The 15,197-nt window shown below is 36.7% G+C and overlaps 1 protein-coding gene across 1 annotated transcript in view; it reads right to left on the reverse strand.

Moving 5' to 3' along the window:
- Positions 1-10,155, reverse strand: part of LOC5576036 (serine/threonine-protein kinase NLK) — a 276,399-nt gene extending 266,244 nt beyond the window's left edge. Inside the window, 1 exon segment of the mRNA XM_021842628.1 lies at positions 9,093-10,155. The gene's annotated coding sequence lies outside the window, so the exon portion shown is untranslated.
- Positions 10,156-15,197: the final 5,042 nt, after the last annotated feature.

Here is a 15,197-nt window from a genome sequence, read left to right on the forward strand (position 1 = left end):
TTTTGGAACATCTGATAAAATCAATAAAAGTGCATTTGATTTCCTTCAACAAATTCTGGAGGAATTCCAACGTAGAATAGCTGAACAGAGTTTTCAAGAAGGATTCTTTCTTTCTCAACTTTGCGTAACATAAAATGGGAAATTTGCATAGTCTTTTTTTTTTGTATGTTATTCAGTTGGAGCTGCCTAACAGCTTAACTTGTCAAGGCTGGACCCTCGGTCTGGCTTTTGCCAAGTTTCCCCTGTACCAGGACCAATACTCAGATGGACTAGGCTATGGTGCCCACATGAACACTGTTTTTCATTCGTATTGTGACGTGGTAGTTTTTGAAAAATGCCCATATTCCCTTGCTTCTGAGAAAGCATTGTGAAAATCAGCAGCTCCATCAGAATTTGTATGAAATAGTAGTGTAGTAGTGTCATTACTTATACTGTCAAGTCGAAATAATTTTGAATAATTTGTCATTTAAGTGCTATTCTGATTACTCCTGTCTTTCACGTAAGATTACACGGCAACACGGAACTACTCAAATCTGAGTTGTTTCAACGCAAAACAGTAGTTGATCCCAATAGCCCAAATTTGGCTAAATTTCAAAGACCTCCGTTAGGTACTTTGAAGCCATAAGAAAACAAAAATACTTAAATTTGGTTTGATTCAACGCAAAATTGAGTTCATTCAACCCAAGCTTGAGAATAATGCATTTATCCACATTTGGCTTATAGGGCCGAACTACCCCCATTGGGTAGGTGCAGCTCTCTCTGTTTATGGCAACTTTGGTAGGGAAGAGAGAGAATACCGAGAGATTTTGGGTTGAGAGAATAATCGATATACTTAATTTTGAGTAAAGTCATCTCAAAAATTAGGTAAACTGTTTTTTCCGTGTAGAGTCTTAAATGTCAGTTGTCGTCAAGTCTTAACAAAATAAGGCTGTTTAGTAGTAGTTCTAGTTAATTTCATTTTTGTTGTTAAAAGCATTTATTGGTCATTACGTACACATATCCTTAAAGAAAAAAGTCACTTTGCTTGTCTGTTCAATTTCTCGAAACTAGCAAGTGTACCCTAATGATCGATCTCAGCGTCTTACTTTCCATAGTCATTTTTATAGTGGATATTTAAGGGTAAAGTTACCTTAGGCTCCTATTACAGTCTCCTACAAGATTCACTTTTCCGTGGCAAATGCAATGCTTCACAACGCCTACTTTCTACTTGTAAATTTTGCGAAAATGAAGCTGGAATTAGATTTTTTATACCATAGTTACAAAAGAGGTATTTCTCATTATGGCAATGTAAAAACCATATTAAAATAAGATTGTCGCCACATATTTCTACTCAGTGAATCTACTAGTCATTTTCCTTAGAGTAATATTCCCTTCCTACGTCGTACATGATAACGATGTGTCTAGCTAGCTAATAGTAAGAGTGGCTACGGATCATTCTGGTTAGCAAAAGGCAAACTGATCGTCACCAATAGTATTAATGTCCACTTCGAATAGATCAATGACGCAGAATGTCCGTTGAATCACATCCGAGATATTAGTGCGTCTATGCCATATGAATTATGACGCGGCTTTAAGCAAAAAAAATGCCAAAATGTGATACCACCACTACAGGTTACGCCTTTGGTTTCCATCATATGGGCTAGTGGATTATGCCCTCTTATCGCGGCAAGGTCGCATAACCAAGGGGAGGGGATAATTATGAACTGAATTCTGAACTGAAAAAGTGGTAGAATTAAATCTATGTTGAAACACTAGCACTTTTCCAATCACATGGGGCAAGTGGAAATATTTTCACTCGAGATTGAATTGGTGTTCGCTCTTTAAGCAGCTATAAGTAAATCAGTTTCACAATTATTTTCATTTTTCATTTTCATTTTGCAGCGTTTGGTGGGGCAATGAGAGCGCAAGTCAGTCCAAAGCCGGGGGCAGGGATAGGTAATGGCCGTAATAGTCTATGCGGACCACTTGAACACCATCGGAAATGATAGGAAGGGTTGGGGTAGGGTATGGGAAATTGGAGAAGACTTGACACAGTAACGCGATTAATGCTGCAAAATGTAAATGTGCTGAGAGCAATTTAATTTAAGTTTTGAAGTTTGGTTTGTTTGATTAAAATTTCAAACAATTGTACAAGTAAGAAAGAATGAGCTGATGGCTTTATATAAATTTAATAAACAACAAAGTAATAACAATATGAGAGTGATGCTAAGAACTGCTGATGGCACGATGCGACGCTTTAGGAGCTTTTGATAATGATTGAACATTACTATAAAGAACGCAATTCAATCGATGGTGACAACTTTACAAAATTTATCTGTTTTTATCATGTACAGATATAAAATTACAATTCAGTTCACTGATTGGCGGTGCTGATTTATATAAAAAAATTTGATATTATTAAAATGAACTTACTCATATTACTCATTACTTAAATGTTACTTACTCATGATGGTCATACTTCCCTGACCAGAATTATTCTGTTTTGAGCATCCTTTTCGAAGCTATTCTATCCAGTTATCCATTGACTGCTTACAATCCTGAAATTATTCTTATTGTGCATGCTCATGCATTATATTAGTAATGATCATAATCATGCAACAGATAAGAAGGTGAGAAAGAGAGAATTAGGAACAGTGATTAGTAATGAATAATTATGTAGTTTTGTTAGAATAATAAACAATTAAACAGCACTAATGAATAGCTTAAAAAATGACATTACAGCATAGCTGAGCCTTTCGGATCATAAGACCGATGTATAAAAATAATTTGTTTCGAAATTGTCCGCGTGGTCTTCTAGTGCCCCTATTAGATCAGAATCAGTCATAGACATACATACCGAATGCTCGCCATGACCCTATGACCAACATTTGTATATGTATAGACTTAGCTGATGTGGCTTTTCTAATAGGTAGTTCTTTCACTCATTGATTGTCTTCAAAACCTTGTCAAGTATAGAAAATTGATTTTATTTCATTTATTACTACATTGAAACTACATTGTACTTATTGAGTATTAGGTATTATTTTATGTTTAGCACTATTGATATTATCAAGGCCAGAATTCCCAGTGAGTGAAGAATTTTATAGTACTAGAACACCATAGAAGATCGCTAAACATTACCTAATCATGGAACGGCTTTTTGCTCTATTATTTTAAGCAGATGCTATTGATCTCCCTTTGCTCCTATCCGCAACCCGGTGCACGCGCCCTGTTGGTTTTCGAAAACCTCGTAGAAGATTACAAACCGTCAATGGCATTCCCAATTACAACCCCACATTGCACATTCAAGGGTCTGACTGTGCTCCTAACCCACCCTCAGTTTGTAATCTTCTCGCCAGATTGAAATTATATTTTCCCGAAGTGAAAGTAATTTTGATGAGTGATAGCCGTACTATGCAGTAGCTTAACCAGGATCTTTAGGTCAGAAGACAAAATCTAAATTTTGTAATAAAAAGGTTGCCATTGCTTTGAAATTCACCCAACATCTAATCAAAGCTACTAACAACAGCGATCAATTGTCAAAACTCATCGCTCCCTGGAAAATATAATCCCAAGCCCAGGGGAGTAAATCAGTTTCACAATTATCATAGAAAAACAGAACGTGTTGATAATTAAAAAAAAAACACTACTCAAAGCGTTAAAAGCTATTTGAAATCATGCAACTTCTCAAAAAGAGGTTGCCAAGAAATATTACAATATTAATGTGTCTACTTCGGATCGCCGATTGGAAGCAAGACCTTGATTGAAAAGTTCCAATATAAGAAAACGCAAGGAAATCCCGAGGAATATCGATGTAAAGCTAGTTTTAAACATAAAAATGGAGTTTAGGAGAAGATTGTTGCCCCTTATTTCTACTCAGTGAATCTACAAATCATTTTCTTAAGAGTAATATTCCCTATGTCGAATATGATAATAATCTATCTAGTTGGCTAATAGTAAGAGTTGCCACGGATCCTTCTGGTTAGCAAAATGCGAACTGATCGCCGCCAATAGAAATGGACATCAATGCTATCCACAACGCCGAATGTCCGTTGGATCACATCCGAGAGATTATTGCGTCTAAGCCTAATCCATATACATTATGACGTAGCTTTGAATGCATTGAGTGGAATGATCCCTGGAGGAAATCGTGGGATAGTCTCTGGGCAAAATTTTTCAGAGCAAATCATCTAATCATTCATTGGAAACTCTGAAGGAACATTTGGACGAGTTTATGAGACAATCTCTGGTGGAAAGTTTCTGGAGTGATTTGTTTGAGAAAAGTTGCGCAATACTTTGCAAGAGAAATCTCTGAAGAAATCACTTTTTAATTTCTGAAGCTTTTCATCGAGGAATCTTAAAAGAAGTTTCTGACGAACCAGTACAATGATCGCGTGAAAATCTCTGAATGCTGCTCTGCTGCTTGTAGATTATGGCACAAGGATTAACTGCAAGGAGAAAGCGGAAAAAGTGTGTTCTGAGACCATTTTGGTTAAGGAGGCTTTAAAGACATTCCATTGAAAATAGACTTCATAGAAATTTGCATTAAAATAGTGACGTATTGTCTAAAATAAAACCTGCAACCAGTCGTGTATAGAAGAGAACGTAGTGATTGATTATTCCAGTTCGCATTACTTAGACGTACCGACATGTTAGGCCAAATATCTATTTTGGAATATTTCACATTGTAGTAACTTGAGAGGCGTCTATGCGTGCCAAGATTAGACCAATAACAGTTACTGACAGAATGTTTGATACTTGGTTTCCATACGAATATTTCTCTAGGCTTGCTGAAAGTGCAATGTTGATCGAATAGATACACTGCGACTACTTTCTATAGCCGCACACTCATTTTCGGCGTAACTCATGAACTGGATATAAAATGAAACATCATACTGTAGCATGTTTAGAAATAAATGTATTCAACAAAAAAAATCATAACAAAATTCAAATTATGTCATTATAGTACCACTTATGGCAAAAAAATATTAAACTTAGAGGCTATTTCCTATAGCCGCACCTGTTTCTTATATGGATACAGGTTAAAATCGGAATGTTTCCAGCACTTCAATAGTCGGTTGGCCCTCCAGCACGCTCGATAACCTGGAAAATCCTGTTGGGCATACTTCCGACCAAGTTCTTTATAATTCCCATTTCAAAATTCTCCCACGCCTCCGAAACTGCCACTTTGAGCTCTGCAACGCTATTGTACTGCTTCCCGTCTGCATAGATCCGTCGAACCAGGATTCCCCAGATATTTTCAACTGGATTAAGGTCCGGGCTACGAGCTGGCCACCACAATAATTCGATTTTCCGGCTGTCAAACCAGGCTTTTGTAGCCGAACTAGTGTGAATACTAGCATTATCTTGCTGAAACACGAACTTTTTGCGACGGTACTTTGCCTTGAACGGGAGCAAACAGCTGTTCAGTACTTCCATGTAATCGGCCGAGTTCATCTTACAAGATGTGAATGCTAAATTCAATTTTCCGGTAGCACAAAAGCCGAGCCAAACCATCAGAGATCCTCCTCCAAAATTACGTCTGGAAAAGTACTGTGGTTCCTTCCGCAAATCTCGCCAATAACCAGTAAATCCATCGGGACCATCCAAGTTGAACTTCTTTTCATCAGAAAAGATCACCTACAGTTGAAAAACAAATTACAAAATGATTATCAGTTGATCAAAATATAATTACATCAATCTGTTCAAGAAATAAAAAATTCAAATGTTTTTACCGTGTCCCATTGCCGTGCCATGTTGAGTTTGGCAAACTCCAGACGTTTTTCCTTGTGCATTGGTGTTAGATTTGGTGCCTTACTCATTTTTGCCCGAATTATATCGGGACTGGTATGCAAAACTTTACGAACTGTTTCCTTGCAAACAGGAAGATTCAAGGTAGATTTAATTTTAGACAGTGATATGGTGGAATTAGACGCCAGTTTCACAATACTTCGTCTATCCCTAGACGTCAGCTTCGACTTTTTCGGCTTACGTTTAGTTGTTGCGTATTTTTCCGGATCCTTCAAATAATTTCGCACCACTTTATCTGATCTTCCGAGTCTCCTTCCAATTTCACGATATGAAACACCTTCCCGATTGAAAGCTTCAATCATTCCCTTTTCTTTCTCACTCAAAACACTTCCTTTCGGCATTTTTGAACAATCGGATCGAGTTTGTTTAGAAAAAATCTAACTGAACGAAGAAAACTCCACGCGCGGCTATAGAATATAGACGGCCAAATTATTGAAAACACTAGTATTCAACGTATACATCGAGCACATGATCAACACAACATATGGAAAACAAATGTTTCACTCACACTAGTAGACACACGCCGTTAAGGACTTTGATTACACCATAGGCATCGCAAGGGGTACGAAAAAAAGGTGCGGCTATAGAAATTAGCCGCAGTGTACAATAGTTACAATTCATTATTTTCTCACCCAATTAGCCAAAATACCCAATTATTAGCTTATTTTTGACCTATCGGGTTCTATGCATTAAAAGTTTCATTGGTTCAATGTATTACTAATTCTTAGCTATATTTATTTAGAAATCGAAACTTTTTTCGAATTTGGACAGTTTATTCAACTCACTAATAAAGTATTTGGTCTAATAAAGGACCATTATCACTTTAAATAATTATATAATGTCCCTGTTACTCAAATCTACAACTAAAAGCAATATGTATGGCATCATTATTGATTTGGAGGACTGCTCATATGCTATTGTTCGACTTGTTAGAGGAATTTATGGGTTTTAAGGATATAATAGTAGGCCTGCTCCATGCTTTCACACGTACTCGTCTGTTCCTGACGATAACTTTGACCCTTAGAAGCGTTTACGGAGATTATGATCAACATAATGGGTTACCATACGGGCTTGATAAGTAGATTACAAAGTTTTATACCGATGCATTTTACGAAGTACATTTTTTCTATCTTTTTGGAACGCCTAGAAGATAGTAAGGTACAAAACATCCTGTTTCGCCATGTCTTCGTCTATTTCAGTATTGATAGTAATGCGATCCAAGGCATCATCGAGGTAGCCATGAAAACAAACTATGAATATGTTTCTCTAACTCGATATCGAGATACGAAATTTCGAGTAATGGAGAGTTGACTGTACTCTGTTTAATCAGAGACCAGTTTTAATTTCAAAAATTACCTCCCATTTCCGTCAGAATCTAGTTTAAGGTTCTCTGCCTTTGTTTATCAGAGACCTTTCTCTCACTGATTTATGCCTATTCCCATCAGAAATCAGAAATTTTCATCTCCGCCCATTTCCATCGAAGACTACTATTTGAATCATTCAATCAGGCTTCCTTTTTATCAAAAGTCTTATCAGTTATCCATTATTTTCTAAATAAATCACCTTTAATCTACCAACTACGCCATTGTAGTAGCTTGAGAGGCGTCTATGCGTACCAAGATTAGACCAATAACTTAAAGAATGTTTGATTCTTGATTACCATACGAATGTTTCTCTAGATCTACACAAAGTGCAATGTTGATCGAATAGATACTATTCCTACACTTCATTACTTCGTTGCCTTTCCGTCAATAGATCACGCAGAGGTTCCAATTTTTAGAATATTTGACATTCTTTGTAGAAGTCACAGAAGTCCAGGCTTACGAACAATGAGAATCTGTTATGGATAAAACATGATTAAGAGAGCAATATTCACAGAATCGAAAACAGTCTACGATATTAGGGGATCACATATCTAATTCAAGCATGATTTTTCAAATCGGCGTATCTAACACTCGGATGGTTTCGAGAAAAATGCGATGCAAAATATTGTAAAGCATTTTAAATCCTGTTTAAAATGTTTTGCATTTTTTCTATTGCGATGTCTACTATAAGTTGAAAAAAGAACACTGTTTCTAACCACTATTAAACAAATCCGATTTGTTTTGAATTTAATTGAAAAACAGGTAAAATAAGAGAATAAACCCTTTTGCTTTGTGCTGCTCACATACACCATGGATGATTCGTCGATACCATACCTTGATTGATACATACACCTTGCTTGATGCGTCGGTTTGACAGTTCGTTTTGCACATCCGTCACGTCATATACACCAGTATTGTTTTGAAGTTGCACATACACCGGTTTGCAAATTCCCATAAAACTTATTAAACTTAGTCAATTCGTCAGTTTCAACTTTCAACGACAACGAATATTAGTTTCCGAATGTTTCCAATTTCAACTTGACTAAGAGGAGCACCGGACGGAGCCGTAAATAACAAAAGCAGGAGGAGAACAGTTCTTGTGCGAAATTTGGTGAGAAATATTGTCTTAAACCGAATACTGATGATGTTCCACATCAGTTTGCCGACCCGTCAGCTCGCTCAACTGTGGAAATCCAATTCTCTCGATTTCCAACATGTTTAGTGATTTGGAAACAGTATGACGTATCTGGTATTCGAAATTTTATGTTTTGATTCTACATATAGGTCGCTTTACTATGAGCATATATACGGTGTATGTGCTAGCATGAAAAATGTTGACAGTTGAGTCGCTTTGCAAACGAAGGGTGTATGTAGCCAAATTAAAAACACTGAGTAAAGTGCACATTGGGCATAATTTTAATTTATTTCTAAAAATCAAAAAATGGATGTAGGAATACTTTTATAGACACAATAGGTAGATTATGCGTTTGTCAAGCCCATGCAAAGCAAATCTCGATTTGTTTATTTTTGCAGATACGTCGGATTGAAAAGTTTGGCTTGAATTACTAGTAATAGTGAATTCACATCAAATTTTATTGTTTGGCTTCTGACATTCTCCGCACGTCAGTGGTCGTGTAATGGAAGCTAGAACAATACACAGCATTGTTTGTACCTTTGCAGCCCTTAAAAAGTATGGCGCTAATAACTGGATTCCTAAATCTTGTCACATTATTTTGCGTAGAATTGAAGGGCAAGCTTATCTCTGATCGATGCTACGTGATTACGATTTGTCACAAACAAAGATACACATTTAGGCCACAGCTAGCAGTCGAACAACAGCATCGATTCCAAGACGTAATAGTTTTGAACTTCAACTTCCCGAGCCCTCACGGATTAATATCCCGTCGAAAAACGAGATAAAAATAGCAGAAAACTTACCGAAAACTAGCAGCTATTCCGATTGCCCCGAAGTCAAAACTTTTCCGTCCCCAGCTTCATGCAACTGCAGCTACCGATCGGGGGGGCTTGCAAAACTTCAGCCTTGCAAATCAGACACCTTGGAACAAAAACGGAATCCAACTTTGCGAGCAGTCCTGCAGCGGCCACGAAAAACCTCCACCGGAACACTGTGTGCCACCAAACGCTTCGCCAAAATCCACACCCAGTGGTCCCGGAATCCACGCACTAAACCCGGAAAACCCGACCTCAAACTCACAAACAGAAATCAAACACTTCCACCAAACCTTGTGGCACACAATTCGCGTTCTTCCTTCTTACAAAAAAAAAGACAGCACTTGCTCTTCTTTCTTGGGGGGCACTTCGCGACACACACAAAGCTGGGCAGCAGCTCTTTTTGACAGCTCCCTTGTTGTTTACAACACCCCGTTTATGTTTGGCACTCGAGATCTCACTCACACCAATGCACCTCACGACGAGCTTGCTTCTTCCCCAGCCAACGAGGGAATAATCGCATTAACGGCTCAAGTGATCACCTTGCAAAGCAGCTGCTGGTCACACACACCCACACTAACACAGGGAACTCGCCGAGAACACTGATGAAACGGAAAATGAAAAAAGACGGCGGCAGCAAAGGAAAATGGAAGTCAAACACTTCTTGATATTTTTTCGGCTATTTCCTCACACGATGCACTGTTGAATTTTCTTACAAAATTCTTTACAGAAACATTACTCCTTTACGGTTTTCCTCAGAGACACAAACCAGCTAGTTAATGCTGAATAATTCTTGTTCGCTTTGTTTGACAGTTTCTATTCAAACTGTTTCCACGATAAGATTCTTCTGATTTCGTTTGTTCCAAGCACAAAAAGGATGTTTTAGTCGATGGATACAAAAGGGAGTCAAACGATACACAAAACAGGAGCAGCACTAAAGTACACTGATTCTGTGACTTCTTGACACAACGGGCAAAAAGCCGAACCGCACACGAGACGCGTCCAAACTCAACCAAATTTACTCGGAGACTGATCTGCAAAACGAAAAGTCAAGTCGGCTTGTCTAGAACTCTTCTTTCGCAAACGAACGAAATGAGTGACCGAATGACGATTCCGAAACGAAACGACCCTTCTTGAGCATCTACGAAACACAAACACACGCGGAAGCAGCATAACAATTTATGCATGCCAAGGGGAAAAAGTTCTATGCTCAGCTCAGCGCGAGAGTGCCGTTGCTTATGCTTCTTCCTTTGTAGTGTGCGTAGGAGTGTAGAAACTGTAGCGGTAGTTTTGTCATTCTAAACTGACACGCACACATGGGCGAGGCTAGTGAAGGGTGGCGTCCTTATATTTTACGTTGGGCTGTGTACGGTGGTCGTGATAGACAATAAAGACGAAAATAATTATTTTCGTCACACTTGATTTTTTTCATGCTGCTTTTATTTACAAACAGATACTGAGATTTCTTATGTTGGATTCGTTTTTGAACCTAGGTTGGAACTGAAGAAACCCGTTCTGAATCACAGTTTCAAGCCCAACCCGAGGTAAACCTAGGCACTAAAATTGAAAATTGAATACAACAGTGGTGGCAGCAAGGACAGCGTCGAGACTTGTGGATGCAGGGATCGTGAGTTCGAACCCAAGCAGTGACGGGTATTCTAATTGTGTGATGTTAATTTCAGATACTTATGAATTGAGTTCCGGAAGCTGTGAAACAGCTTGAAAATAATATTTAGTCGATAATACAGTGAAACTGTATAAAAATTATTGAACAGTTGCGAAATGGTTGAAAAAGCGCCTTTCGAAGATATTAACCCTCTAATACCCAACCCCGCCTTTAGACGGGGTACACTTTAAAATTTTGTGTATTTTTTCGTAGCTCGGAAATTAAAATGATTTTATTTTTGGCTTAAACCTTGACTCATAACACGCATATAAGAAAAGTTTTTTATGATTTTTGAAACTTTTTTGTATTATTGAAAATTGTTTGAAAAATTGCATTCTTATATAACCTACAAATGCCTGGGATTCATTTAACGTGTATTATAAAAAATCGTACCTTTTATATTTTTCTACGATCAACCTATCACAGAAGAAGAGCCTGATGGTATTGAAATGATTTCAAATCTGTTTTTCCGTTAATTACACGGAAAATAAAAAATGTTCCAGAAAAAAATTAAAAAAATCATATTTTCAAAAGTATAGTAAAAATTCAAATTTTCATTATTGTCAAAAATCAGTAACCAGAAGAGGCTTCAAGAAAAAATTGAAAAGGATAGGGATGTTCAAAAATAAAAATAATAAAAATCAAAAACCAAAATTCATAAATTTGCGAAGAAAAATAAATCATTGCCCAAACCGTGTTTAGAATGATTTTAGATAACGAAAAATAATATTTAGATCGAAAACAAAAATTTGGGTATTAGAGGGTTAACAGCTACTTGTCCTATAACAGTTGAGACAAAAGTTATTATCGGTATGCATATGAGCTGCCAACACAGCTTAAAAATAGCTGAGTAGATTCTCCAGATTTGCTGGTAAAGGGATCGCATAAAAGCTTTCGTTTGTATGTATAGCGCATTTACTCAGCATAAAGCCGTATAAGCAAAGTTTCGAGAATGTTTACATCTGCACTAAATGTTAGTTGGGTAAAAGAGCGTTTGAAGTGAAAACTTAATCGACAACCAGCAATTGACCTATCGATCCAATGGCTTTGATTTATCTTCACCGTAATGAAAGATTGATCAACATAAGTCTCACTTCACGAGGAACAGGCTCGTAGATAAATTCAGATTTCGAATGGAGTGGTGATGAACAACAGGTGCTCCGCGAAGCAAAAAGGGCTGAAAACCCCTGGTGTAATGCAACACAATTATCACTTTTCAACAGTGAGAACTTATATAAATAAGTAAAATTTGAGAATTCGATATAATTTTGATACAATTTTTGTACTAATGATGATTTTTTTCAGTTGAATTTATTATCATTCATCAGTTTTATAAATTATTTATTAAAAAATCTTCGACTGTAATAATTTCATTGTATATACTAAAATCTTAGTTATAACAATTAGGGTGGGTAATGTCTATTACATCAGAGTCTATGTACAGAGTTGCGCGAAGAGATTTCTTTGAATGATTATTCTTCTTCGTCTTCGAAAATATCCCTTATCTGTTTTGCTCAGAGCTGCCAGATGATTTGATAGAAAATCTGTATCCAAGAGGTTAGAAAATCTGTGTCACATACAAAAAAATCTGTGTCCATACAAAAATTGTTGAAATAAAATCTGTGTAATACAGATAAATCTGTACATGTGGCAGCCCTGGTTTTGCTGGTCCGCTTGATAGGTAGATGGTTTGACAGTTCGATAGGTAGATACTCTCCGCGCAACTCTTCATTCATAGACTCTGTGTTACATTACCGCGGGGTTGACGTAGGACTACTAAAGACACAACTTTGATCAATTCTGGGTCAGACTCTAACAACAGTGCGGTAGCTTTTTGCAGATGATAGGATGTTTGATGATAGATGATAGGAGCTGTGATTTTGAGTACCGTAATCCGGGGTAACATTGATATTTTTTTTAGTTTTTCTTAAATTTTTTATTTCACAATACAAATGTTACAAGTTTCATATTTTTAAAACAAGTATTGGCACCCACCGCTCTTAACTATGTACTTTATTTTGTTTTTCGAAAGATTTAAACATGTTTAAATAAATGTTTTAAGTGATTTTTTGATTCAGCTGATATGGGGTAACATTGATCACCCAAGTAAACAACGTTCGCTAATATTGGAAATGTCGTTACTTACTAAAATCAGGGCCCCTAAAGCCGAATATGAAGACCAAACTCTTACAAGTCATTTACTTTTTCAGTTATTTCAAAATTAAAAACACCTTGAACCGCGGAATACGCCTAAAAGTAGGCAATTTCCTCAGGAAATTCTACATTCGTAATAATAATTAGTTAATAATGCCTAATTGAATAAACTTATGAAAGATTTGACAACGGAATCGTTTTCGGTGATGCCATTTTTAGTAAGAACCGCATTTTCCTTGATCACATCGTCTGCAGAACTCATGTGAGGGATTCCACGGAGGCATGCAAGTCGATTCTGATCGACCATTTCAAAAATATCTGAAACTGCACAGTTTTTCAGTTCCATCTAAATCGTCATTTTCCGATATCAAATCTTCAAGTTGAGTCACGACTAACTTTTCAAAAGGGTGTATGTGAAAATGGTTCAAAAATATTCAAAAAGCTGCACAGCAAAAACGGTTCGTTCGATTGTTAGACAACTAAAGAAACAAAGTTAGACAACTAAATAAAGATTCCAAAAAAAAATACACACAGTAAAAAAAAATTTTTTTTTGCATTAAAAAACATCATTTTTGTCACAAAAACTCAAATATCTCAAAACCCTATCGGAACACCAACGTAATTTTTTGAGGGAAAACGGTCCATTATATTAGCTATCTACCATAAAAATTTGGTGATGGTAAGCCAATAAACAAAAAAGTTATGACATTTCAAATATTTCACAAATTTGACACTTAGTGAAATTTTTTTTTTCATTGTTAATTTTTTTTAGGACCGTAGTTTGTTGCTGAATTTTTTGTTAAGGTTACCACATGAGGTTAACAAGTTGTTTTCATGATATTTTATTTAATTATTCATAACTATTATAGCATCTATTAGAAAGTTAGACGTGATCTAAAGTCTTGATAGTGTCATATTTTTTATTGTACGTAACTGAAGAAAAATTCTCTCAATAGTGTTGAAACCTTTTGATAAAAGAAACCTATAAGAAATCTAATATTGAAGACAAAAGCTACAAAAAAAGTTTTCTATACAGGTATACGAATAGTTTACCTGCAAAAAGTTTACCTCGTAGAGAACAAGGCGGGTCTATACCCAGGTGATCTAGTATACGTAAAGCAGGTCGGTTTTCTCGGCGCTGGTTTTCTCCACAAAGTTAAAATCTGATTACACCTGGGTATAGACCCGCCTTGGTAGAGAATAGACTTTGTTAATCATATTTGGGAGAAAGCGAGTAACTTCAACAACATCAAAAACATGATAGGTACATACCATGAACAAACTCACGAAAAATCTAAAAATGTACTACCACTATGGTTATAAAAGATTTAATTGTAAAATTTTTCTTAAGTCAAGCAAACGACACCAAACTAGTCAGTAAAAACTTAAAAGGGATTTTGTTTATTAAAATCTAACGAGCAACATGAGTAGTCGCTTTCTCAACTGTTGCAGGCCGTTTGCAGAAAAAAAGTGTTCGAAAGAGCTACGAAATCTCACCGAAAGCACCATAGATAAACTGAAAACGGCTGGTTATGCTCCAATGTCTACATTGAATACAAATTTACGCATTTGTACGTCCTGCCGTTTAAACGTTGACAAACGGGCAATCTGTACATCATCGGTGGATCAGGTTTCAGGATGTTCGAAAACAACAACAACTGAGGAATTACTAGATGCACCGACAACAACTGAGGAGTTACCAGAAGTACCAAGTGCAGATAGTCTTGCCACGGTACCATCAGCGACATCTGTTTCAACAAATCAATCAGAAGATGAGTGCATCCAGAAGGTCAACATCGAACGCTTCAACGAAGGGATAGCTGGAATAAAAGTGACTCCGATTAAATGGACGAAGATGGCTTACGTCAATTATCCCTAGAAAAAATACCGTGAAATCAACGAAGCTGTACGAAGAAACCTCTTCAAATTAGGACCTGAGGATGTGAAAAATACAGACTACGATGAGGTAATTATGAATATGAAGGAAAGGTTCTCGAATCTAGCCACGACAAGGAAAGAAAAATTATTGATTTTGTCGATGCTGCCAAGCTCGTGGTCTATTCAAGACGCCATTGATGAGTTCAAAATCAATAGAAATACAGCAAAAGAGGCAAAACAATTCAAAAATAACTGTCTTGCAACCAAAAATGCTAGGTCGAGTACTTCATTAACAGATGAGACAAAAGAAAAAATAATTCAATATTTTGAAGACGATGAAGTAAGTAGAGTTATGCCTGGCCAAAAAGATTATGTATCTGCAAAAAAAGATGGAA

This window comes from Aedes aegypti, chromosome 2 (genome assembly GCF_002204515.2).
Source record: "Aedes aegypti strain LVP_AGWG chromosome 2, AaegL5.0 Primary Assembly, whole genome shotgun sequence".
Taxonomy (NCBI): Eukaryota; Metazoa; Arthropoda; class Insecta; order Diptera; family Culicidae; genus Aedes; species Aedes aegypti.